Source organism: Rhinolophus sinicus, linkage group LG07 (genome assembly GCF_036562045.2).
Source record: "Rhinolophus sinicus isolate RSC01 linkage group LG07, ASM3656204v1, whole genome shotgun sequence".
NCBI lineage: Eukaryota > Metazoa > Chordata > Mammalia > Chiroptera > Rhinolophidae > Rhinolophus > Rhinolophus sinicus.
The window spans coordinates 112,197,805-112,225,742 of record NC_133757.1 but is presented as its reverse complement, the minus strand read 5'-3'; the positions used below and the strand labels follow the sequence as shown (position 1 = coordinate 112,225,742).

The following is a 27,938-nucleotide window of genomic DNA, read 5'->3' as shown; positions in this document are numbered from 1 at the left end:
CTTCCAGCTACCCCTATAGGTTTGTTTCTGTGGAAGCCAAAAACCTTTGAATGTAGGTCTTAAGCTCTGGCAGCAGATTAGAATAAATTTTCAAAAATTCACATTTTCTTCAAAACATTTCAACTGGCGAGCTTTCTCACTGTAAGTCATACTTTTCAGCGTCGCGCTCCTGTAAACCTACCTCTCTGTAATGTCTTCCAAAAGATCATACACCTGCTCTAAAAGCTGAATCCCCAGACCCTGGATCACACCAGCTCTCGAGACTTCAACTCTTCTGACCTTTTCAGAACCTGGCATGATAACTAAACGTAGCTCTTTAAAACAGTTCCGTCTCTTCTGCAACGGGCCCATGAAATAGCAGCGTGTCCCGACACTGCTGATGAAGTTTAAATTCTGACGCGATCTGGCACTGGGGGCTGTTCACAGCTCTCCTTAGAGCCCGAGTTACCCGTTGTACCAAGTCATGCGTTTCCTGCGTATGACTTTCCCTTCCCCGGAATCCCCATCTCATTCACCAGTTGAACTTGTAGAAGAATTTAACTCCTCAGAGAAACAATGGGTGAGTTTCCTTCCCTGAGCAAAGCGTGGTCAGAAGACAGAGGGCAGGGGTGGGCTGGCCTTGTCTGCGGTTTCCCTGGCCCCGCTGCACTCAGACAAGCTCTCCTCCCTGACGGGCCTGAGGTGAGTATCTCCTCCTGTGTCTGCTCCATCTCCTCTCTTGCTGACAATGGTCCACCCTTTGGTGATGACACCTCCCTGCTCCTTGAATGGCTCCCAGACCCAGTAACCACTCTACTTTGGTTTTCAGTGTTCTTTGTGTTGATGTGACATCATTTTCCCAACAGTGGGAAGAGGAAGCAAAAGGCGAGCAGCAGCGTCTTGGGACTTGTCTCCTCCCCCCTGTGTTCAGTCTGTTTTCTTCTACCATCACTGTCCAGAAGCAAGGTTCAGACCCAGGCTGTGTGGCTGCAAACCGGGGTGGATTCTGTCCTCTTTTTCTATAATACAACTTGATCCTGGTCCTTTGGCTTTTGGTCTGTGTTTAGGGGCTACAGAGGCTTCAGTGGGTCATTCCTTTCCCCAGTGACATCGTCAGAGGACCATGTAGGAATTAGGTTTCCAGGTCGAGTGCTGGACTTTGTGTTATCCTGCAGCCTGTCCTTTACTTGAGCAATATAGCTCATTAGAGGCACCTGAGTGTCTTGGCTCATTTTCTTGAACTAAGCCATCACTCAAGTCCCTTTCTGTAGGTCAGATGTCAATATTCACTGTACTGATTGTGGTTAGAGATTCCGTGACACTGCTCACGTCCGGTTTGCAGGTGTGGCCTTTTAGACTCTCAAGTGTCTTCAAGGGGCCGAGGACTGTTTCTCCTGGGATAAACCTTTGTCTTCACCCATCACATATGTCTGAGAGTTCTCTGAAGAGTGTGGTTGGGGGCGGGAGATGACTTCATGATGTGATTCAGCCTTTCCAGAAACCAGTGAAGCAACAGGCTTGGCTTTAAAAAGAGTCACCATTTTAAATACTATTTTTGGAGGTTTTTGCCTTGGTGGCCTCCAACTTAAAAGTGATCCATGGATTAAAAATAAGTTTATGCTCTTATTGCGACAAGAAAACAACGTGTCACCAATTGATGTTACCTGGCCAAATGAGCAATGAACGCCAGTTTCCAGCCCTATCAACTAAGCTAGTTATCGAGCCGTTCTTTTCAACGCTGACTAACATCATGGCAGTGAAGGTAATGATAACCATCCAGTTAAACATATACCGTGTCAGATGCTACAGTTTCCATGTCAGTCAACATTCTTAAGTGTTAGATGTGCTGTGTCTCTTAAGCAGAACTGTGAGCCCCAGGTAAACGACAGGGCTGTGTACGCAGCCTCCTAGATCACGGGAATGATTGCAAAGCATGGAGCAGGCAGTGTAGTGAGCCTGTTACTATCCTGGTTAAATCAGGAAGGTCAGGGAGGAAAATGAGCATCCAAATGTGGCTCGTTGCAGAGAGTGGGTTGTGTGGTGGCAAAAGATAAACAAAAGACATATGACAAGTTAGAGAGTAGGAGGGAGTGAGGTTTGATTTGAATCCCCCTTTGGGATATTTGTTTTAAAATATTCGCATGTTTATATAGATAACGTTGAAAGAGGTTTCTCAGAATTTAGCTAGTCCATTACCCTGCTATTCTTTTAAAACTGCTAAAAGAGAGATTTACATTTTTTGTATGAGCTCTCCCATGAACCAAAGCCTTGAAAATTATATAATCAAGTGCAAACGATAGATTAATCAGAGCTCTCATGGTTTATGCAGCCTTTTAAAAAATGTGGGGAATTTTCTGATGACAGTATTTAGATTTTTGATAAGCCTTCTACATTTCAGCATATGCCTCTTTATTTAAGCTTTGAAAATACATAGGAGCCAAAGCTGCCTTCATCCGTATGCTTTAGTGTCTTCACTTGTACAAATTCCCAGGACAAAGTCTGGAGTCCTGCCACCATGAGAGGTGTGTGGCAGAGGGGACATGACCTGGGCTTTGTGATCAGAGAGCGACCTTAGTTCAGGTTTAAATCTTTGATTCAGGCTCACCCTGGTTGTGTGAACTTGGCCAGTTATGCTACCTCTTTGATAGATGCAGTTTCTCATCTACAAAGCAAGTGCAACCCTTTATGCTTATGTGGGTTTCAGTGTCACATATGAGAAACCTAGTTTGTCTCTTCTCCTTATGCACTTGAAACGTTAGCATAAATACGTAGAGATAGAAGGATGAAAATATCAAAACCTAAATACTTGAAACTTCCACAAAGGTTTACATGTTATGCTATATAGGAAAGGGTCCTTGCTTTTTTTAAAAATGTAGGTTCTTGAAAATTAATATATCTGGGAAGGGTCACCTCTCTTCCATGCTGGATATAATGCTGAGAAAAATATAGGGCCTGGAGCTGCCACTATTGTCTACCATGTGAAACGAAGACAGACACCACACGTGGGACATGTGAACCAAGTGATGGAAACTGAGTCCCAGTGACATTGCTTAGGCTCACCATGTCTGAAGCCAAACAGAAGTACTATCTGGACTTTTCAGGTTATATAAATGAAGAGATCTCATTTTTGTAAATCTGTTTGCGGAGGGTTGCCCATTACGTGCAACCCCGGGCTCCTAACTGATGCAGAGCTAGTGGGGTACAACGAGTTAAGAATGGATAAATTGTGTTATAGCTGTTTGATTGCTTGTAGGTAGTCACTAAAACTTACACTAACGAATACTGTGTAACAACATGGAAAGAGGATGCAAAATCCAGTTGATTGTCATTGTTCATGGATTTGCCTACTCAAGCTCCTTTGTGGTCCTTCATGGACATGCACAGAGTGGGGAATAGAGTGTCCTGATGCCCACATTCCCAGGCGAGGTTGAACAAGATGATGCTCTGCCCTCTTGCCCTATAGCAGCTCTCACACTATAAACAAGTGTTCTTTTCACAGCCTACTGAGGGACATGGTTTCTGCATTTTTGTTAGTGATTTCATTGTTTCAAGGGGCCCCCAGTGTGTCGCTGAAGTGCTGTCTACTGTTCCTAAGCAAAAGAAGACTGATATGCCTCATGGAGGAAATAAATATGATAGATTCACTTGGTTCAGGCATGAGTTGCAGTACTCGTGGCTGTGAATTCCATGTTAATGAATCAACAACTTATACTAAATAAGGTCACTTTAAACAGAAACACATAAAACAAGGTTATATGATTGGTGGATCAAAAATTTTGTGACCACAGGCTGACAGGAACCTAATCCCGTACTTCCCCTAGGTGCAATGGTTTGTTATATACTAATGGTTTAGCAAATACTAATATTTGCTGTTTCAGTGTTTGCTACAACTTTATAGAACACAATTACCATCAATAACTAGGATCAACTACATGTAAACAGTAAATTCAGAACAAAAAGTTTGGGAAAAAAGATGAATCAAAATAACAGTGATTGTGCTAGAGTTATAGGAATGTGAATATTTAAATCTTTTCCCTAATTTTCAAAATAACATAATAGCACTATGGTGAAAAACATGTTGCACATTTAGAAAATATCACACAAATCAAGAAAACCAACACAACCAAAAAAATACTTTGACCATTCTATTCAGAATCAATATATAAATATTAAAGCAATATATTAAAATTAGTTCATTAAGGTCTCATTTCATTTACACATGCACACACACACACACACATTTTTGTTTTGGTATAAGCTTAATTGTTCACTTAAGTTACCAGATTTGGATCAATGATCTTTTCCCCCACCAATCAAATTTGTATCTAAGAAATGTGCCAAGGCCCTGAATATATAGATTGTAATAATCTGAGCATTGGGAAGGATGCTGGGATTTATTTCCTCTAACCTCTCATTCAATATAAATGTTCTCTACACACCTGCCCTCCCCTCCCATCAAAAGCGTTCAACTTTAAAATGGTCTCTATAAAGGAAGTTTACTATCAAATACTATCTATTTGGTGAGTTATAATTGTTATGAATAATTCTTGTATTTATCCCTATTCCTATCATAATTGGTCCTTTCCAACTACAAAGAATAAATCAAATCCTCTTTATACAATATAGCTCTTCACATTGTAAGAGAGCCATCATATTATTTCTGTGGCTTTTCTAAGTGAAATATCCCAGGAACATTATCCATTTTTCATAAGAAGAGTATATCTCTAAACCCTTCGCTGTCCTCTCCTTGAGCTCCAGCTTATCAACACTCATCTTATTATGATGAAATCAGGACTGAGGAAAAAGCAAGATTTCTAGGCCCAGTAATAACCTTGCCCTCACTGCACTTGACATTTTCAACAGAGGAAATCCAAAATGGGGCTGAGAAATTGTGACCTCTGGAATGAGTACGCTGACTGCTAAGAAGGGATAAGACCCATTGTGATGGATAGAATCACTATATCTATTACAATAAGAATCAATTTATAGGCATAGCTCATTTCTTTTAGAGTAAGTTTTTCATCTTGTTTTCTAGTTCTTTAATTTTCATCGATGATAGATTTAAACAAATTATTGCAAATTGTTCTCATTCAACCTTTTTATTTTTAGGTTCTGCTCTGCCCACTTTTATGGAAGTTACAGATTTAATCATGTTGTTTACATCAGCTATAATTAAAACTTTTTCAAATTCTTAGAAGTATTTTTTGTCATTGTACATAGTGAAAAATTTTGGTTTTGGATTTGTTACCCTTTGTTTTCACACCACATTGTTATTTCACACACATATTGCCAATGTTTTCATGTCTAAACCCTGCTGATGATATAATGCAATTTTTAAATCTCCTAAGTCTACTCACTGAATAAAGAAAACAATCAGTTGCAGGGTATTGGATGGTACGTAGCAATATGTAAAGATTTTGGTTTTTGTTGTTAATTGTGCTCTAAAAAATCTGCGTGCATCCAGCTAGCTCTAAAATTATATATTTTAGGTTTTTCCTACAAATGATCTTGTTGAATAAGGCATCTGTCGTTACAAATGTGTAAAATTGAGATATATTTTATCAAAATCATAACAATTTTGAATTTAGGAATAGAAGCATAACATCGTTTTACATTTTTATTTTCATACACTTTTCAACTCAATCATTCCTTAGTTCACTTTAATAAATGAGAATAATTTTGCTTAGCAAAATTCATTCAAACTATCTCTCAATTTTGTTTTTCTTATCTGCCTTAAGTATAAAATAATCCTATCTTTTATGTAAATCTTCATCCCACCATTGTTTATGTATCTGTTCCCTTCATATTTCCATGACAATTTATATCCCATAATTCCACATAAATGTGTTGGTAAAGAACAGATGAGGACAGAGTGAACAAACTGGGCAATGTGGAGCTTGACATCTAGAAGGGAAATTTGGTTCATTTAAGCTCCATGGTGCAGAACATATTTGGGTTGTTCTCCATTGTTTCTGGTTCTGCTCTTTCCCGGCACACGAGGCTGGGGCATAGGGGTTGGGAAAGAGATTGTATTTCCACGCCCCCTTGAGGTGTGGTGTGATGACGTAACTCTCTTTAGCCAATAAGATGTGAGTACAGGTGCTGCTTTGGTGCCGAAGTACTTAATACCCAAATGAGATTGCCCTGTGTACTCCCTCCTGCTTTGTGATCTTGGATGCCCCGAGTGTTGGTTTGCAAACTGGTCCCTGTACGTGGAGGGCAAAAAGAGCACAGAGAAAGAGGCAGACACTCCCGACTGGTAGTTGGTGGCTTAACAAGGAAGGGGACTTACTTACGAGGCTTGTCCTGGACATTTGCAAGACAAGTAGCTCTCCCCATGGCCGGCCAGTTTATATGGCGGCCTTAACGGGATTCAGTCACGTAAACGGTCTAGATGGTCTCAACAACACAGTGCTTTCTCAAGGCCACGTTCTTCACACCGGTTCCCAGTATGGGAATGGTGGGCAGAGCGTAGGTTGACGGACAGGGCACGGGTGCGGTGCCTGGGATTACCTGGGTCCAGCGCACAGGTCACAGGGCAGCGATGTCCTCGCGATAACCTCTCCCAACGAGGAGATCAAGGCCGCCGCAAACCCAGATGGTGCCTCCTGCACAGACAGCAGATCTGGGTGAGTGAGAAACGCTTTTTTTGTGCTAAGCCTTTGATATTTTGGTGTTTTTATGTTACCCAAGTATAAAACAGCCAATCCTGACCGATATACATGGATACCATTTTTATGTTTAATTAGGTTGTAACTTAACCGGCAGTCCCTCCAGTATTTCTCCCCTCGGTGTCTTTGACTGCTGTTTGGTTAGCCAGTTGCCTTTTATTTTTCTAAGGAGTGCAAAGCTTCGGAGCCTTTCTGCCTTTTTTCTTGTGCTTTCTCAAGTGAAATGCACTCGGTGTAGCATCCGGGTATAATGCGTCCTAATCCATTTTGTTTTGGCTCCAACAAGAGAGTTTTTTGAAGCATCTGTTTTTGGCTCCAACAAGCAGTTTTTTGAAGCATTTTCTCATTTGTTTGATTTTATGGACGAACACAGTACACTATAGAAACTGTGAATGGAAGACCAACCAGACAGCAGAAAAGGACTTTGTAACTGCTGAAAAAATTGAAAGCCATTAGGAAACTGCATGCTTGTCTAACTTTAATAAAAATGACTGAGGATTTGACATTCTCTCTTCTCCAGAAATCCTTGTTCTTGAATAAATAAGATGAGGGAAGAAGTACTCGTTTTGATGTGGAGACTTCCTTAAAATTTTCTTTCTTTTGGGGCTTATTTTATGCCATTATAATCTTGTACTAAAGTGGCCTCTGGAAGGAGGAATTCAAGATACTTAATAGAGGAGGAAGGGATACAGTGGTTCATTTAACTTCAATTCTTACCCAGTCTTTGGAAATCTTAGTCTGGCATAGCCCAGCCTAGGAAAGAATAATTTCTGACGGAGAATCAGGGACATTTGAAGATTCTGAAAATAAAAAAAAAATTCAATTTATAAAATATATTTAATACACTTATAAAATACACTCATCCAGAGCACATTCATTTACAGTCTAAATGAGGCTTCGATTGATCCAGCAAAGAATGTAGTTGCAGTGCCAGGTCTCAAATGCAGAGTCCTGGGCACTTCTTTAGTCTGCAGGTGGTATCATTGTGTATTTCAATCGCCAGGATGGCACCTGCTCATTAGGAAGTCATTGAGTGCTCATGTGGATGTAATACGCTCCCATTTGTATTCTGAAACAATGCAGCATTGGGGACTTAAAAGTCATTTGATCAATCTTGTGTGGAACTCTTGTTTTTACTCCGGGCAAATTAATGAGAATATCATTGTAACATATTAAACAGATTTAATTGTTCAGTGATGAAGCAGTAACTCTGAAATGCATGTACTTTAAGATGTAATATTTCCTCAGATTTTGAAGGCATGAGAAAATGTTAGTTATCTATTTAGATTGAGTGACAAAGACAGAAGATGAACATTGAAATATATGTAAAACACTCCTTTTTTTGACACAAGGTATTTTTTTTTGACATGATGTTATGTATGCATGGTTTGCTCATAAAAATCATAGTTTCTTATCATTAATTGAAACAATGCTGAATTTACAGATTAGTTTTTGCTTCATTTTATTTTAATGGGTTTAAAATGATTCTAAATGGTACTACAAGCTGTTGAACTTGGGAATTTAGTGTCTCTTCACATTTTGCCAAGCTGTGTGAAGCCATCAAAGCTTGAGAATAGAAATCTTCAGTGTAATAGTAAGACATAGGAGATAATGCTGGGAACTGGACTTTTTGTGATCCTTACTGTGTTATGCAATAGAGAAGCACTTATTATCAGAAAAGAGGTTGCAGTTGAGAAAAAAAGGAGGAGCAATCCCTCCTCTCTCAGACTTAATGCATGCAAATATTGCCACATGGAACTTTTCTTAACAGTCTTGTTTTATGAATGGTTGTCAATAGATTCTGCTCCATTTTTTTAGCATTTTTAATGATTCCAAAATTCAGAGGTTTTCTTACATTAAGAAAAGCCTCTCAACTCTTATTTTCTTGCTTTTGTGTTTTTATAAATATGAATTTAGAATTCATATTTTGTAGACGAACCCAGAGAAGGTGAGACGATGGATTAAAGGGAGTTGACAGAAAAACAGGCCAGTCAATATATTACGTGAAGGGCTAGGACTGACAATATTTCTGATTTTGATATTGGAACACACACTTGAAAGTTATAAGTGTGGAATTGCAACCCTTTGGAAGAGATCATTACGATGACCTGGTGCAATCAATCCCTTTATCTTACAGGTGAAGAAATTGAAGCCTCCTGTGTTTCCCCGAAAATAAGACCTAGCCAGACCATCAGCTCTAATGTGGTTTTCGGAGCAAAAATTAGTATAAGACCCGGTCTTACTTTATAGTAAAATTATAGTAAAATAAGACCGGGAATATGATATGATATAATATAATGTAATATAATATAATATATAATATAGTATAATATATAAAACATAATACCGGGTCTTATATTAATTTTTGCTCCAAAAGACGCATTAGAGCTGATGGTCCGGCTAGGTCTTATTTTCGGGGAAACACGGTAGTTATAAAATTAAAATCCATTTTTTTTTTACCATCAAGATCTTAGAGAAGGAAGAATGCTTAGAAATGACACAAATAGGCACCATATAACAATTTGAACATTTATTTGGTAGTAAAACTCCAAATACTCCAACAGAATCATTTTAAGTTCTTATAATTATTTTAGTTTTTTTATCCTTAATTTGCATGGTTACCTTAAAGGTAACCAGATCCCTGAATTAACGTTGAGGATTGAAACAAGCATGCTGCTTTATTTCCTAATTTATTTATTGAAAATTATCTTTTGAGAACAAATAGAGTCCTAGGCACTATTCTAGATGCTTGGGACACCCCAGTGCTTATATAAACATAAAGCTCTGCCTTTATAGGGGAGACAGACAATAAAACAATAAACATAATATGTAAGTTGGAAGTTAGAAGGTGGTTGTGCTAAGGGAAAAAATAGAGCAGAAGAAGGGAAATTGAAAGTAGGGGTAGAGCTTCGTGTGAAAGCTGGTTGCGTCTTTAAATATGGTGGTTACTTGTAGAAGGTGACATTTGAGCAAAGGTCTAAGACAGGGAAGAAGTAAGCCAGGAAGAAACCTGGTGGAAGAGCATTCCAGTCAGAGGGAACAGCTAGTACAAACGTCTAAGGTGAGACTGTGCTTGGTGTATTAGTGAAATAACGAGGAAGTCAACGTGGAGTGCGCAAGAAATGGGGATTGAAAGAGATGGGGGGCCCTGTAAAGAATGTGGTTCATTGTGAGTGAAATAAGGAGCCATTAGAGAGATTTGCATGGAGGAGTGGCCTAAGCTGATGCTATGAGAGTGGCATAAGCTGATCTTTATAAAGATCATTTTGGCTGTATTGATGAGAACCTCATCTTTATGTGGAGTTTTATCTTCATATATAGGCTCCCTCTAAATCTCTTTCTTTTGAGCTCTTTCATGATTTTGTTCCTTTACAACTGACACTTTCCCTTGATGTGAAAAACTTGAAGTATATTACGACTCTTCTCAATTCAAGGCTTCTCCTATTCCCAGGCCTGCAAAACCTTAGGTGATCTGCTCGGCCATGTGCGCTGCACCTGAGTGACTCCTGGCTTTGCTTGTGATGGGTGGGCCTCTCTAGTTTCTTTTCTCAGGTGGCACATTGTTTTTAGCCATCCAAAGCATTACCAGCTCTAAGAATAGCTATTATAGCTCTGAGATTCCCACATGTGTGCCTACGGCTTTGAGAAAATGAAAAACAATCTCCTGCCATCATCTCCTTTTCAACCTTTTTTATTGTTGTTGTTCTCAGTCACATCATTATAAGACTTATTTATTTATTTATTTATTTTCACTTCTGGGAGACTATTCATTTTAATAGGAAAATGGCTGCTTTCACTTGTGTCTCCTCTCATATACACACAAGTTCTATTCTAGTATGTGAGGCTTTTCTAAAGATTTTTTTGTGTGAACCCTCAGGAGGGAGATACACCATATATGACATAGCAAAACTTCTTGAAAGCTCCTCCTTCTCCAAAGTTCTAGTAATTGTAGCAGCTGCTTGGTACTTATCTCTACATTTCCTCTTTTCCCTTTCTTCGTCTCTGCCTGTCTTCCACACTTTCTCCCTGTGTCTCTTTTGAGGATCATAGTTTTTTCTTGTCTGGGTGGCACTATGTAGGGTTTATGTAGAGAAATCCTACACTCTCGCCCCTGACCCATTCGTTCTCAACCCTTGCCTCTGTGTAGCAAAATGAAACATCATTCTCGGTATCTATCCTCCTTAGGAGGTGGGAGGAAAGTAGGATTATAAATATTTAGAATTTAAAAGGTGTTTCCTGGTCTCATAATTTTTGTTTTTCTTATTAGAAAAGCAGCGTAGTTTCAATGTAAAACATCAGAAAATAGAGACACACAAAAAGTAAAAAAAAATAAAAGTAAAAAAAGAAAGAAAGAAAAGAGAATGTATTCATGATCCTACTTCCCAGAGATAACTTTAACACATTTTTTTGGTATCTTTTCAGAACTTTTGTCGTGTGTGTGTGTGTGTGTGTGTGTGTGTGTGTAGTTTTTTAAACAAAAATGGGTTCCTCCTCTGCCTAGATGTATTTTATTTAATATATCATAACTGAATCTATGTCAATAAATATTTCGTTTTACACTGTTTTAATGACTTAATATTAGGTTGGTGCAAAAATAATTGCAGTTTAAAAGGTTAAAAATAATTGCAAAAACCACAATTACTTCTGTACCAACCTAATAACTATTCCATTATATGAATGTACTATTGTTTATTTAATCATCACCATATACTTATATATTTAGATTGTATTGTAGATAGTGTTTTCCATATCTTTAATTGTTCCTCAGAGTAAATGCCTAGAATTAGTATTTTGGGTCAAAAAGTATACACATTTTTATATTTTTTGCTGTATATTGCCACATTGTACTGAGAGTGATAATACCAATTCTTCCATTCTCATCAGTATTCTCGCAGGCTGTTTCCCCTACACTCACCCTCTCACCAAAACAGGATGTTATTTTTCTTTGAAATCATTTAAAATAATAACATATAAACACATTGCATATTATCATTATTTTACTTTTTATTGCTTTGATCACTAATGGCAATAAATTCGTGTCAACACCCTGCGGATTTCAGCTTGGACATCCTTCTTTCTCCTGGAAGGACTTCCTGACCCCTCCGTTCTGGATTGGCCCCCCTCCCTTATCTTCCCATAGAAACGTGTACTTTGAGTGCCCCATTCTATTCTCCAGTTTACTTCTCTTTCTGCTTCACTAGACTTTAAGATTCACGAGGACAGGGATCCTGCTGTCTTGCTCATTGTGTACCAGCAACTGGCACATCGCACCTTCCAAACAAGCAGTTGTTAATAAAAATCCAGAAGCCATGATTGTTCATAATCATCAGTTAATATCTCCTGCCCTTTGTTGATGAAATATGTTTTATTTCACCATTTTAACAGCACAACGGTGATACTTCCCTCCTAATTTATAGAGATTAGAAACAAACATGCACATATGTAACCCTAGTGAATAAATGAATGAATGGATGGATGGATGGAAGTTCTTTTACTTGTCTGTTACATTTCTAGTCCCTTGAAATCTACTTAGCTGACTGGGAACATACCCTTGCTCTCTAGATGGGAAGTTGACTTAAAAACAAACCAAAACAAAGCAAAAGCACAGACAAAGAGGAAACTAAAGGGTGTTTGATACCTCAAAATGGATTATATTCCACTTTATAAATTAATTCAATCTTGGAGTTCTACCCATGATTGAGTTTCCAGCTAATCCTTGTTTTTTTGTTATCTAGAGACTGCTTCTGGTCTGAAAGTCCTGTCCTAAATGAATAATGTGTAAAAAGATGTCTGTATTGAAAACTGAAGATCGTAACCTTTTCCTGTTACATATACCAGGAGTTTCCAATTGAATTCCTACCAAAATTTGCTCTAAGCCTCAAATAATTGATTGTTTTATTAATGCACATTTCAAGTTAATTTTTATAAATCAGAATGTTATTTGGATTAGCTAAATTAATACAATTTATTAATAGTCAAACATTAATAAAGAGGTAAATGATGTTAGTCATTTTAATATAACTTGAGAAAGCAGAGAAATGGTCTTGGTAAAAGTCAAGTGGAAATGGGTTTTGCTTATTTAGCCATCTGAGGTCAACTAACACAAACATAGTACGAAGGGGATAGATTTAGGGAAAAACTCATAGTTATCGCTTAACTTCTGGTAAAGCAAGTACAAAAGGACATTTCATTACGTGAATGCAATGTAAGCAATCTTTTATTAAAATTACATTTTTTAACATAATGAAGGTATGTTGAGAACTGGGAGTTTAATGTGAAGTACTAAAGAGAAGCGCTTGAAACAACTTAAAAAGTGTTTTATTTATTTCTACTCCTAATTTTCAGGCTCGAGATTGCTAAGGGCTCTTACCTAGAAAAGGTATAAACAGCACAATGACATGGTGGGTGGATTGTTAAAAAGAGGTGGCTCTGTTTATCTTTGAATTAACAAAGAGTAAAAGGCCTTTTCTGATATTTTTGCTTCGGGGACTGGATTAAAAAGTATGCCATTTATGTTTAGTACATTTAATTAAGTGTTTGGCTTGAGTTTATAAGAAATTCCTAGTCAGTTCAGATTGCATTAGATCATTAAAAATTCCACTAGAGATTATCATTGACACGATGATGGAAAAAAAAAGTTTATCTAACAGGATAAAACCTCTGTGTTACCAAATTTTTGACTCTTCCTTGATGTATTTTTTATTTGCTGAAGTTTCAATCTCATCATCTCTTAGTAGTTTCCTGATTTTGTAGTTTATGTTTCAGATACTGCTATTTAATCAGTGGGTCAGACTAATAAACCCCAGCTCAGGCTCACTAAAATTTCAGCACAAACAGATTTGAATGAATGTGTTGTCTTGTCAGTACATTGCTTTTTTTGTGCAATTGCCCATATAGTTATTGTCTATTTTATGTTGTAAGCTTTGGGAAGATGAGAAGCATGTCTGTATAACTTGATCTGAGTAGTTTTTAATAAAATATGAAACTATGTTAGATTAAATAATGACAATAATAATAACACAAATAATTTTAACAATTAAATTAAAAAATTCATTTATCCCACACCTACTCTGCGTGTGGCACTGTGCTAAGAATTATATATGAATTATCTCTGCAAGATAGGTATTATTTCCATTTTACATGAGTTTATTGAGGTTCCTTGCAGAAGGTTAAATAATTTGCTGAAGATTCAGTTATTAGGTGTTAGAAATAAACAGTAGCCTACTTTACTCCAAAGATCATGCTATTCTATCACATACGTTGTTACTGATATTTGAATGACATCTATCTATACCATTAGATGTGCTGTGTTTTACTGTATTCCTGTTGTGATAAAGCAGTGCTTCTCAGACTTGAATATGACAACCTAGTTAAAATACAGATTTTGATTCAGTGAGTGGGGTCCTGAGAGCCTGCATTTCCAACAAGCTCCTAGGTCATGCCAGTGTTGCTGGCCTGTGGATCACCACTTTGGGTCGCAAGCTCTAGGGCAGAGATGCCCCATGTGGTGGGGAAGGGACGTTGGGAAACATGCTCATTGGACCTTCCTTGGAAATATTTAGAAGAAATTTTCAACCTACAGTTTCCCTGTTCCTAGAAGAACTCATATGCCCTTCCCCACCTCCTCAAATCAGTGCTGAAGAGAGAGGCTTGAATACCGATTAGCATGCTTGCTACAGGCACCTCTCACGTGTGCTGGGGCAGAAAAGGATTGAAAATGACTGATCCAGCTAGTTCAGCTGGAATACTGAAAGCCAGTGTGAGGCCTGGGTGACAGTGTCAGTGTTAAGGCAGAGGGGAAAGGAAACATAAAGAGAGGGAACTGAGTTAGGGAAAGAAGAGAGAAGGAGAACGATGTGAAAAGGTAGAGGGAAATAACCAATTATATATGGCAGTGAGTGACAGAATGGCACCCGTGATTGCCAGAAAGAGCCAGTCTCATATCACTGCAGAGCATAATTTAAGGAAACTCATCATCTCAAAAATACTACTTTTCTCATTTTGTTACGGGGCTTCAGATTATAGTTTTGATTCAGAGCCAATTGCTAAGATAGTATAATATGTCAGTTAGCCTCTCCTATCCACTAGCAATTTCAGGGTGAATATTTTGAGCTGGGTAGAAAAGAACCTTTCTTTTCAGTTTAATCTTTGCCATAACAGGCCTAGAGTTATCTTGTCTTTATAATTTGGCTAATGTTGGAAAGAGTGAGACGGAATGGGGGTAGTCAAATTCCATTACTTTGTTCCTGAGAAGTGTGTGTATGTGCAAGGAAAACACACACACAGGCACACACTTCTCATCTCGGATCAGTGGACTGTTGAAAACTGAAAGCTACTTTTTTAAATTTGTATTTTCAACAAATACAGGCATTACTTTTATAATTCTTTGTTTGAAAAGACAACTAGGTGAAAATACCTTGGCTGGGTTACAGAGGTAGATAGATGCCAGATGGAATATAGAGGGTCTCAGGTAGCTTATGAAATACAAATGTTATTGTAAGTTTGTTATTGCTTCTTCAAACCCACCATAAAATAAAACCTTATTGGAGGTCCTGGTGATACAGTAAGGGCAAACTATGGGTCAAAGTCACCATTACTTGAACATAATAATGATATGAACCCAGGTTTTGATGTTCACTAGAGAGGGTCTTATTTCAAACTGACAAGACAACAGCAACTACCCCAAACTTTTTTGATCCAGATTTTCTCAAATTATCTCCTGGTAATGTGCTCTCATATGGAACAGCTGATTAAAACACTGAAACTCACTAACACAACCAGTGAGATTTTATGTCACTATATCTCTGATGGGAGTTTTCTAATCCTTACAAATGTGTTTACTCTCATCAACTCCTTGGTATGTGTCGTTCCATCTGGATGGAATCTGTGCAATTTATGTCAAAATTGTAAAGCACTGTTCCAGATTATTGATTCATTAATTTCTATGTTTTCAACCTACAATCTATGCCAGTTTCCTCTTTGAGAAATTTCAAGTATGTGGTTTTTAGCTTGGTAGTTTACATGAGAAGTATGTAGAATTTTAGTCACAATTTCACTATTGATCATTGCTCTGCGTCTTAAGACTTTGTGGAAAAAACTAGCAGCAGATTGTTTGCAGCATTTATGGATATTTACAGAGCCTTCAACTTTGTGGACAGTAGACATTATGGTCCAAGCTTCATGAACTTCTGATTGAACCCGAGCTTCTAATGCTTCTCTAGAAGCTTATCTTCATAGCGCTAGCTAGTTAGGATCAGGCCTGAACCTCTTGTGAAGGATCAGAGATAGATTTAAGACCCTTTTCTTCTAAAGTAGATTCTAAATGATGTGCTTTGGGATCAGTTGGATGCATGTTCCTCACTATATCAGACTAAAAATATAAGTACTTTATTGTCTTCTGTGTATATGGTGTGGTTCAATTTAACCCAAACCTTGAAGGACTTAAGATTCAACCAGTCTTTCCATTGCACTATAGTGTCTGGGAAAAAAGCATTTGAAATGACTCTTTCAGAGTTTGAATCATAATTTTTGGTATATGTACTTAAGAACATACTTTGTTTTCATCTGTTAGCTCTACACGTATATTGCTTGTATTGCTGGTCAACCTATGAACTCCATACGTCATTTTGCTTTCTGCTAGGAGAAAATTTACTGACCAGGATTGTTATTTGATTGAAATTTTAAATTTTGTCCTCAAGGATTGAATTATTATAATTTTAAATGATCATGGTAATTTACTCTCTAATTCTATCCTAAGTGATAAAAGATAATCAATTCTGGTTTAGTAATAGTCTATTAAACACATATAAAAATTAGGGTGAAATTAGCCTACTCATTTTACTATTAGATACTAGTTTAAATTACTGACTTGGTGTTGTTATTGATTTTATTCATAGTTTACTACCTTAATAGCTATAAATAATTTTATTTAAAGTTCCCTAACTTGAAAAAATCAGTTTGGGGTGTTTTATATTCAAGTTTTACTCATTTTTCTAGAGAATATATTTGTGAAAAGAAATATAGGAGCTTATATTTCCTCACTAATATTGGGCCTGGCCAAAGTTTTCCATTTAAGTAGTGATTAATGTTTTCTTTCTACTTAATATAAAAACTGGAGAGCGGTCCTTTTTCTTTGATTAACTAAAGGCAATTAATTCTTAACACAAGCAAACAAATAAAAATTCCTATGCACATGCGGAACTTGGCTTCACTGAGTCCCATTACTGATAAGTAAAATTACATGAAATAAGAGCTACAAGTCCACGAGTCCTCATTATAAATAGCTCAATCTGAATTGGATCTTCATAAAACATTTCTGACTTTTTCTCACTTCTTACAAAAAAAATTGTCTTCTCCATGTTTTTCTCTAATTACTTTGTAGATAGTACTCACTCAAAATGAAGGCATATGGAATCAGAGAGCCATAACTTTTAAACTTTAATTGAAATAAAAATGTATTACTTTTTAAAATAAATATGATAATGTTAATGGGGGACTGTGAAGCTTCTTTTGGTTTTAAAGTAGTAAATTGGGAATGGCCCCCTAGCATCTCAAGCAAAGTACCGTGAAGGGATAAGCAATTGTCCCAAAGCCTTTACAACCCCCTAAGCCCATTTTGATCCTGGCAGGGAGTCAAGGGACAGGCCACTAGCCAGGTTCCCCCGTGAGCTCAGTTCTATCCCCGGTGCATGGGAAACAGCAAGTATACGATACAATCTCCATTCCAAAGGAGTTCCAACTTTCATGAGAAGTCAAGAAGAACACACAAAGATGGTATACAACCCAGGCCCCCTTTCAGAGGAGGAAAAAACAAACAAAAAAACCTATAAATACAAAATTGGAAACAAAAGTGAATATTTACAACTGGAACAGAAAATTCTGATAAATTACTGGAACCTTGGACTTAGGGGCCTTCCTTCTGAGACCTTTCTAGGCAATTTACCAGAATTGCTTACACAGGAAAGCTTCCTGCGTGCAGCTGGACGTCCCTTCCCCACCTGGAACATTCTGCAGCTGCCAGGAGTCCCAGGTGCAAGTGAGCAGTTCTGGGGGTAGCATCTTTACTGGCTTCCCAGTGCCTCTGCCTCTGCACACACCTAGCTTAAATAGCCACTAGGAAAACTGTCCAAGGAATGTGCTCAACATCCAGAAAACATCAGATTTGCAATATTTTCTCTATTCACCTATTTTAAACCTGGAGAGCGAGGGTGTAGAATGAAGAGGTTGGACAATTTTCCTGCATTTCAGTGTCCACCACGTGGGTCTCCAGCACGGTGACGTGAATCAGAGCAGCAGTAGCAGTAGGGTCATGTGAATGGTGATTTCTGCAGCCAAGACTAAATCCCTCCTCCTTTTGAAAACGAAGATCCCGTTGGCCATGCAGGACTGTAGTGGGCCAGGCAGACTAGACCTTCCCCATCACATATAAAGCTGGACTCTCCAAATAGACTCCAATGGCTTCTCCCTTCGTCTTATTTCCCGTGGACCCCAAATGTGAAATCCCTACATTTATTCGTTCATCTGGTATTTATTGAGCGCCTTTTATATGCCACACGCTGCTCTAACTGCTGGGACTGTGTAATGCAGGCAACAGACAAAGTCACTGCTCTTACAGAGACATACGTGTACCATGTGTCATGTGGTCAGTGTGACAGGGAAGAACAGAGGACAAAGGATGACAGAGACTAAGGGAATCAAGGAGAGCCTCTCTTTAGGTGACGGTGAAGTGAAAGCATAAGCAGGAGAGTATTTGGTGGAAGAGCATTCCAGTCAAAGGGGTCAGAAAGGGCAAAGGGCCTGTATTTTAGGAGGCTGCTGCTGCTGGAGTGGAGAGGGAGGAGGGAAGAGGTGATGGGATAGGGAGGTAGTTAGAGACAAGGTCATGAGGAACCTTTGTAGGTCGAGGTGAGAATTAGGAGGAGGCTGAGCAGAGGGGACACACGATCTGACTTGGGCTTCAAAAGGGCCCCTCTGATTGCTGTGTGTAGGAATAGAGCGACCTGTGAGAAGGCCAGTGCAAGAGCCCAGGTGAGAGACACTGGAAGCTTTGAGTAGAGTGTTAGTACTCGGGGATGTTAAGAATTGGGTGGATTTTGTGTTCTCTAACTTAGTGTCTGGAATCTCAGCTCCAAGGAGACTTACAGATTGTCAAGGAGGTGAATGCAAGGAGCCCTGCTGTCTGCTACACTAGTATTTATCCAAGTGCAATGTGGGCCAGCGGTACCAGAACCTGCTGGAGCTTTTGTTTAAACAAAGATTCCCCGGTCTTGTCCAGACCTCCATGGAATCTCTAGCAAAGGAGGCCCAGGAATGCGAGCCTCCTTTAACAACTTCTCGTGTCATTCTCACGCCAGATAAATTTTGAACCACTGCCTGTCCTTACGAGAGAGGGTGAGCCCTTGCAAAGTGTGTGTCTTGTTAGACATTTCAAGCCCACACTTGAAATGCTTGCAGGCCAGAACTGGGGACATATTGTGAGTTTAATAATGAGGCTTGTAAAAGCTCGCTGTTTGCCTGAGCTCTTAATATGGGATGCCTTAGCAACCTGTCCCATTTCAGCCTTATCGGGGGCGTCATGGAACTTTCTGTCATTTTAAATTGATTTTCATTTTACAGAACCCTCTGGGTAAACTTGATTTTTAGCCTTAAAGTAGAGATTATAAATACTGACAAACAGACCTAGAGTTTCCTTAGTCTTGTGTCTATATGAGCCAAAAATGTGTGAAGCTATATGTGTAATAAGAGATGAGAAAGGAGATCTGGCATAACTTTCTAAGACGATTTTGCTTTCTTATATATTAATTAGTGAATACTCTCTATTAACAAACTATTAATGTAATAAAATAGATTTTCTTGGCTTCCAAAACAGGAAGTGATGGTTTGAGACGAGGCAGTAAGGATTGAAGCATGAAATAATAGTTAACAGTTTGTTTTCTGTCTTGCTTTCTCTCCCTTTACTACCTTCTTTATTGTGTCATACTTAATCATTGTTATAGATGAGTGAATACTAAATCTGTTTCTCTAAAATCTATGCCGTTCTGTGCACTTGCATTGTTCTCAGACTATGACCATCATTTTGTATTCTGACGTTTCCTACTGTGTCAGACACGCAGTACATGTATTATGTTTGTCCCTGAAATTACAATTCTTAATGGCTTTATGGTAAAGCCCTTGTGAGACTATGCTGTATGTCATATAACCATTTCTTTACTGCTTGCCAAATGTATGTAAGTTTTTTTCCAGTTTTACATGATGAAATATGACACTGCTCTAAATATCTTCATATAAATTACTTCATTTTCTTTGGGGCTATTTTGTTAGGAAAGGTCCCTAAATGTATTATTATATGTTACTGGACTAACATATAATAAGAGATTTAAAAAAAAAAAAAGTAACTTACTGCCAGAGTGTTTCTCAGAAATCTTGAGCTGCTATTCCATGCCATGCCATGGATAATATTTCTTCTTCATCATAGCAATATAAAATTTAAGCACTTAAAGTTTTTTTTTTTTGCCAGCTTAATAGATAGGACTTACCCTATTATTTAAGTCTTTTTATCATTTTTACTGTGGTTAAAATAGGATACTTGTAAAATTGGGACATGAATTTAGGGCAGAGTCAGAATGACAGCTTTCCTGCAAATGGCTCTCTGGCTCATAATCTGTTATTTTTCAGTCTCTCTGGCCCGTTTTGCAAGCCACAATCTGACCAAACGACAGTTCTAGATATTCCACCAGGCTGTTGCTCTGGGGAGAAGTTCTGCTGCTGGGCAGAAGAGGGCACTGTTTGTTTGTACCAAGTCTGGATAAACCCGTCTGACCCATTTAGGGAGAGCAATCACTGCCAGACAGCTTTTTACTTTGGGGTCCGATGCCCACGGTGGTGGTGGCATCCGAAGCTCCATCCATACCTGATGACATCTGTTAAGCATTCGATTTGCTATTATTCACTGAGCTTACAGAGTTCCAGCTGCCTGGTTGGAGACCACTGGGGTCATTTACGTTTCTGACACCAAGGACTTGGTGCCCAGGAGATGCCAGCCCACCTCTGTACCTGCAAGACTCTAGGGAAACAGGAGGCTAATTAGCATCTGATGAGAAAAGAATGCCAGGAATTTAGAGAGGCTGGAATCGCAACCAGACTGGGAATGTAAGGACAGTTTTGTTAAAAGTGGGAAGTGCTACCCAAGATTTTCAGGCCAATCATGTGTTTGCATTCTTCTTTGTTTCCCCCTTTAAAAAGCCACATAGGAAATACAGAAGTGCCCTATAATTGCAAAGGTTAAATCTTAACATAGAGAGCTGAGCAATCCTTAAATTACCCCTTTTGCCTTTTTGTTCCACTATACTCCCTTCCTCAAAGACCACCACTGATAATAGTTTAATAGTTTTGTGGGCATTTAGATTCATAAGTACATATGCACATGTATCTTTTCTTCTACAAAAGTGCGTGCTTACCATGCATACTATCCGGAAACTAGTTATTTTTTTCACTTATATAGGATTTATCACTGTTTCCCTAAGAGTTCAGATTGGTCTACCTTATTCGGCATAATGACCTGTAATATGAATGATCATGAATTAATTAACTATTGTACTAATGAGAGACATTTAGGTTGTTTTCAATTTTCATTATTACAAATAATTCAAGTGAATTTCCTTGCATATATAACTTTGTGCACAGACTTAGGTGTACCTGTAGGATGAATGCTAGATGTAAAATTGCAGGGTCATATTTTACGTGCATTTAGAATTTTAATAGGTATGGTCAAACTGCCCACCAAAAGGGAGAATGTAACTTTTTAAAGCCAGTAATATGAATCAGATGGCAGCTAGCTCTGCAAAATCACAGCCCACGTCATTAATACTTCTTTTTAACAGCTGGTTTTTTGTTCTCTAATTGAGGACGTCTGTCTCCCCGCCTACACATTGCAGGGCATTTCTTGTCCAGCTGTAGACTGGGGCCAGGAAGAGAGTTCATCTTGAGACCTACATGGAGGTGAGGAAACCTCCACTGCAAGAGGCTGGTGTGACTGCAGGACACAAAGTAACCGTGGAAGGAGTTCAAAACCAGGAAAACTTCAGGGGAGAGGTGTCCCACTGTGGAAATCTCTGAGAGACCAAAGTAGAGCTTCGTTTAGGGATGAGACTGCTCAGTATCTGCCGACCTAGCAGGGACCTCACTTGCAACCATGGGCCAGAAGCCCAAAGGAGTGTCCCAGCTACATGGGACCTGTGCTGGCTCATCTCTCCCCACCCCATACCTCCTTTATTCCCCACCTTCACCTTCATGAAGGCAGAAACAAGTGTGGGGGCAGGTGAGCAGAAAGAGCAGAGGACAGGGGGCTGGACCACTGCCACCCCTCCACTGCCCCCATTTATGTGAGCTGGGGAAGGGAGAAGATCAAAGCTCAGTTAAATAGAGAAATTCAGACACTTGATATTTATGAGATTGGAGAGTCGAACTACTGAGCTGAGACTGTGTTTTACATAAAAGTGAGCCAAAGGCCCTATGTCTCAGAGTTGCCAAGGAATCAGGGACTTGCCCGAACTTTCATTCAGATGCAGCGTTCCCAGTGCATTGTGTATAAAGTGTGATTCTCAGTCTTAGCTGCACTTTAGTGCCACTGAGGAAACTTGCGAAACTCCCAAGGCCCAGGCGATGCCCCAGACCATATCAGTCACAATACTTGGGGGTGAGGCCAAGGCATCAGAATCTTAAGGTTCCCCATGTGATTTCAATGTGCGTACAAAATAGGCAAAAATAAAGGTGCATTTTGATCATCATGAAGAGATTGTTCTCTCTACTGGAAACACTTTTGTTTATGTGTTAATCCCAGGGCTTTTATAATTCTTGAGCTTCTTTAAGAGCTGATGGACAAATTGCAGATTTCAAAGTAAATGTTAAACTTTTCAAATATTTGTGTCTTCTGTTACCTAACTCTACAAAAGATACTCTTTTAAAAATATTTATGTATAGGGATAAGGGCTTATTATAGTAGAATCTAAATTGAGTTCAGCAGAATATTAAGAAGGCTAGCTATAATCCATGTTGTTAAATTTGAAAAATACCTGAGGATTTTATAAATACAGTGGTACCTTGCTTTTTGAATGTCTCCGTTGACGAACATTTTGGTTTACGAACACCGTAAACCCAGAAGTAAATGCTTCAATTTTAGAACATGACTCAGAAGTCAAACATGTCACACGGCTCCCGCTGAGTGCAAGATCCTGAGGCCTAGCTGTCGGCTGTTTTCTAACGTTTCAGAACTCGTGGATTACGTTCCAAAACTGAGGTACTACTGTAGACTGTACTGGGAAGAGTTTTCAGTGAAGTTTATAATGGGACATACTCTAATTTACCAGTATATTCAGCTTATTAATGATGTGAATTCCACTGGGCTCCAGGAGCACTGCAGAAAGTTTTGGGTGGATTTTGCTGTCTTGCTTCAATACCAAGAAGAAGAATCTTGGAGAAAAATGGTACCTTGGCAGAAAAGGCAAGAGCCTCACTTGTGATTTTTTTTTTTCCTCATGCAAACCTTCTCCCTCATGGTGTTTATTGATTCCCAAAAGCTGAGGGTTTGGACTGACTACATCAGAATCACTCTGGGAGCCATTGCAAATATTGATTGCCTGGCCCAACCCCAGACATCCAGAGTCAGCCTTTCTGGGTGAGGCTTGGGCAGCCATATTTTAACAGGGGCTCCCCCAGGTGGTTGTGAGGCCCAGTCATGTTTGGGCAGCACTAGCAAATGCCAGCTGGTACCGAGACGTTAGACGACGTGTAAAACCTGCAGCAGGGAGAGAGAGATAAGTCCTCAATTAGGGAACAAACTACTGGCTGTTACAAAAGAAGTATTGAGGACTTCGGGCTGTGTTTTTGCTGAGCTACCTGCCTGTGGCGCCATCTGAAAGATTCCTCAGTGGGTATTTTCAGTCATTTTAGGAATCTTTGAGAAGGTTTCTTGTATTTTCAGTGGGGTGGGGTGGGGGGGGTCACATGGAGAATTTTCATAGACGTTTTCTTCATGTAGTTGTATGTTGAAATCAATGATTAATTGGGGAACTAGGACAGAGGAAACATCCTGGTCTCTCATGGGCTCAGCCATTTTCATGGGGCATGAAGTCCCTTCATGTCTTTCATGAATCTTTCACCATCTTTCTCTTCAGTGTAGTACAGGGCAAGAGAAATAGGCTTAGAAGCCAGGCAGTTGTAAAATACAATACTGGTGCTGCCACCTAGCTGTGTGAATTTAGCCACATTCCATAACCTTTCTGGGCATCAGTGAATTCATCAGTCAAGAGAGGTCAGCTCCCTGCTGGTTTGTGAGGACTGAATGAGTTACCACATTTAAGCAGTCATTCAACCAACACTGAGTACATTCTGTAAATCAGTGTCCCTGGCTCCTGGGGTGTAGCTGATGCTCACTGAATGATAACCAGAGATTACAGAATGGCCCAGAAAGTACTTTTCGTGGGATCTCAAATCTCTAACGTACTAGACTATTTCTGGCAATGTTCTAAAACAGAGAAAATTGTGGTTACTAGAAGCCATCTCAAGGAGTATTTTATGTGGTTGAGAGAAATTCTTTCATAAGGTGCTGGAATGGGAGTGGAGTGGAGAAGCGTGGATGACGTGGGGGAGCCCTCACATTCTTCTCTGCCTGAGACAGTCTCAGTTGCTGCCTGTTTTAATAGCATCCTATTGTACTCGCAGACGTACCCCAGGTTGGAAACTAAATCATATGGTCATCCTATTGAAGAATCGTGCCCTCGTAACATTCCGTGGTCACTGACCTACCTCTTGGGGGAGAGGGTGTACTGTGGAGCTTTGGGGGGGCCTGAGCAGCGGGTGCAAGCGTAGGGCTGGAGCGGAACTGCTGGGTCCTCCAGGAGAGGCTGAGCACTGCCCCTCGCACCTTCCTCCACTTAGTACTCAGTCCTTCTTCTAAATACACATTGGACAAAATAGTGTGAAGAAATGGTAGCAGGCCCATGACTCAGGCTAGCCAAGATGGGACTATATATACTTACTACTGAGTGATAAGGTGGGAGAGTCGTTTATCAGGAAGAGAAATGGGCCAAGCACCAGGACGGCTAGACTTAGTCTCCAGCACCATTTAACCTGTATCTGACTCATTTTTCTCGGTCTCTTCTGGCTGTTGTCATTGTGCATGCGTCTAATAGGCTCCTGCTAACTGCTGGTCAGCCATATGCTGGAAATGAGATCGCCAAATTTGATCATTGAGTTTAAAATAAAAGTAAGTCCCGAGTTATTACCCAGGGGACTTTCTGTGAGACATCGTGAATCTATTTTGAGACATCTTTTAGTTGCTCTACTCCTTTTCTTATTTCAAGAGTTTCCCAACTCCTCGAGGCTGCTGGGTAAGCGTGTGTAGCTATACTGATAAAGTGTGGCTGTGGTCAAGTTGCATTATATTCCGCCAGGGCTAGCGTCACGAACAAGTGGCCTCTCCTCTTTCCTGCCTATGGCCCTGCTCCTGATAATTCCCTGGTGGCATGAATTTCACGTCATTTTTATGTGGATGACTCTCATATTTATACCCTCAGTGTGGGCTTCTTTCCCAAACTCTTGATTTGTATATACAGATACATATTTGACATTCCCTCTTCGGTGTCTAACAGGCCTTTCAAACTCAGTATGTCCAAAATCAAACTCTTGATTTTGCTCTAAATCTGTTCTTCCTGAAATCTTCTCCATCTCATTACCTGGAATCCCATTCTTCCCGTTGCACAGCAAAAAATCTTCGCATCATCGTTGCCTTCTGTCTCACTCATGCTACATTCACTACATTATCAAATTCTATCTGTTCTACCTTCAAAACATGTCCACAGTTCAATGACTGTGTCATCTCCATGGCTGCTACTTTGGTCTAAGCAGGTTCACGTTTTGTCTACATCATTTCAGTAGTCTCCTAATTGAGACTTTTTTCTTCCCCCTCCCCCTTTGTTTTTCCTTTTCACTCTTTGTCCTCTTATAGTTGATTGCAGCCAGAGAAACCTTGTGAAATACAACTCAGAGGATGTCACTTTTTTCCCCCTGAAAATCCTCCAGTGGTTTCACCATTCACTCAGAGTAAACGCCAGAGCCCTCACGATGACCTAAAAGACTCTACACGACCCCTCCTCCCACCCTCCCCACCTGCCCATTCCACCTCTGTAAAATCATCAACCCACAGACCATCCTCCTTGGCTCTTCTCTGCTCTTCCATTGCCTCCTGGTTCTCCAGGATGCACGAGCACGCACTTCCCCGAGCCGACGCCCGCCAGGCAAGCTTTCGCCCGGGCCAGTGCACTTGCTCTCTCCCGTGTCTGGAAGGCTTTTCTGGGGGATGTCACTTGGCTCAATTCTGTCACCTCCTTCCTGCCCTTCCTCACACGCTTCCTTCTCAGTGAGGCGCTGGCCTCATCTCAAGCTGTATCCTCTCCTCTTCATTCGTCTCCCACTTCCTTGCTTTTTGTTCCTCTGAGCACTGATCATCGTTTGACATACTTTATCTTTTACTTATTTTCTCTTAAAAAAGAAATAAAGTGTCTGTGCTTCTTAACTTGAATGTAAGCTCTGAGGACAGTGCTGTCTTTCTTCTTAATCTGTTTGGATAACTGCTAACGATGATCCAATCCCAAAAAGTATTGAACACATAGGAGTTCCTCAGATGTGTTTGCTGAGGAAATGAACGTACCAATGAATGAAATGAGTGAATGAATCCTATTGACATCAACTGAGATTTAGTGAGCAAGGCCTCAATAGCGGGACTTAATGACAAACTTCATAACTGATATATTTTTTTGTTAACCTTTTTTTTTTTCCTACTTAGAATTATAGTAAACTAAAGGATCTTCAAGGGTTCCCCTGCTGGCTAGCCCAACTTTGTTCTTTGGATGGGCTCAGGGCCCTTTCTAGAACAGTATTATTCATGTCTGTGTTATTCACGTTTTGATGTGAGATGTTGAAGGGAACAAATATGAAAAGAAACTTCTTCGTTTGGGAGAAACTCTGCTCTGCTTCTCTAAGTCAGCAGAGACAGGAAGTCCCCTTGAAGCAGTGCCATGCCGTGTACTTGCGTTCTGTGGCGTGCAAGTAGAAGGTGGGGTAAGGTGGGTTGATACTGCTGCCTTGGATGAAGAGTGGAAAACTGCTTTGGCCGTGTTTATGCCTCGCAAAATCTCTGCCTCTTCTAGGTTTGCAGAACTCTCGGAAGGGTGTGATGGACTAGTTAGGACAAGGAACTCAGAGGCCTTCGGGAACGGAAAGCCTGAATTTCTAACCTAGAGGTCAGCAAACATTTTTTGTAAAGGGTCAGGTAGTAAATATTTACGACTTGCTGGCCAAATGTCACAATAACTCAAGCAACAACTTTGCTGTTGTAACACCAAAGCAGCTATAAATGATACATCAGGGAATAGGTTTGGCTGTACGCCAATAAGGCTTTATTTACGGACACTGAAAGTTGAAATTCGTATAATTTCCCCATGTCAGGAAATATCCTTCTTTTCATGTATATATGAACCATTTAAAATGTAAAACTCACTTTTAGCTTGTGGGTCACACGGAAGCAAACAACAGCACCTGCGGTTTTTGAATCGTTGCTCTAATGCCTGATTCCCAAGACAGAAGATCGTCCGGGATTCCACGGGTTGAGGGAGTGACTCGTTCCAGCACGCAGGAAGCAGCGTCGTGCTGTGAGAAGCATCGGCCCATGCTCACATAGGAGAGGGAACCAGAAACTGGGTTAGCTGTGGGGCGGCCTGAGGGGCTGTGCAGGGTTTGGCAGACCTGGCATGACGACAGCGTCAGGTGCCCACCCGCTGGGCTGTGCAGGGCCATGATCAGAAGGGACGGGTCTGTCTGATCGGGTATCGCAGTGTCGCTTTCTGCTGGGCTTTTGGAAGAGGGACTAACAACCCCTTCTGAAATCAGTGGGCCCCTAGGCTCTTTGTGCATTTGGGACAGGGCTGAGGCTAATTCTCCAGAGAGTGATTGGGCTTCCTGCTAATGTAGTTACGTGGGGTTAAGCCAGCCCTGTTTGTAACCCGAGCTTATGAAGAGAATGACAGCTTATACCTGTCATTCTTAACTCACTCCTCTTCAGTCCCCAGAGCCCTATAGCACGGCCCCTCCTGAGAGCTCAGTAGTACCTGGTGAATTGATGTCTATAGAAACATAAACCACTGCCCTTCCCTTGGTTAATGTTTTCTCAAGAGTTTCTGAGATTAGAAGGAAAGGGACTAATGTCTATTGAACTACCATGTTCAGGCACGGTGC

General features: G+C 39.9%; 1 pseudogene; it reads right to left on the bottom strand.

Moving 5' to 3' along the window:
- Positions 1-37: 37 nt before the first annotated feature.
- On the bottom strand, positions 38-27,617 carry LOC109446895 (serine/threonine-protein kinase Nek4; annotated as a pseudogene).
- Between the last annotated feature and the right edge of the window lie 321 nt (positions 27,618-27,938).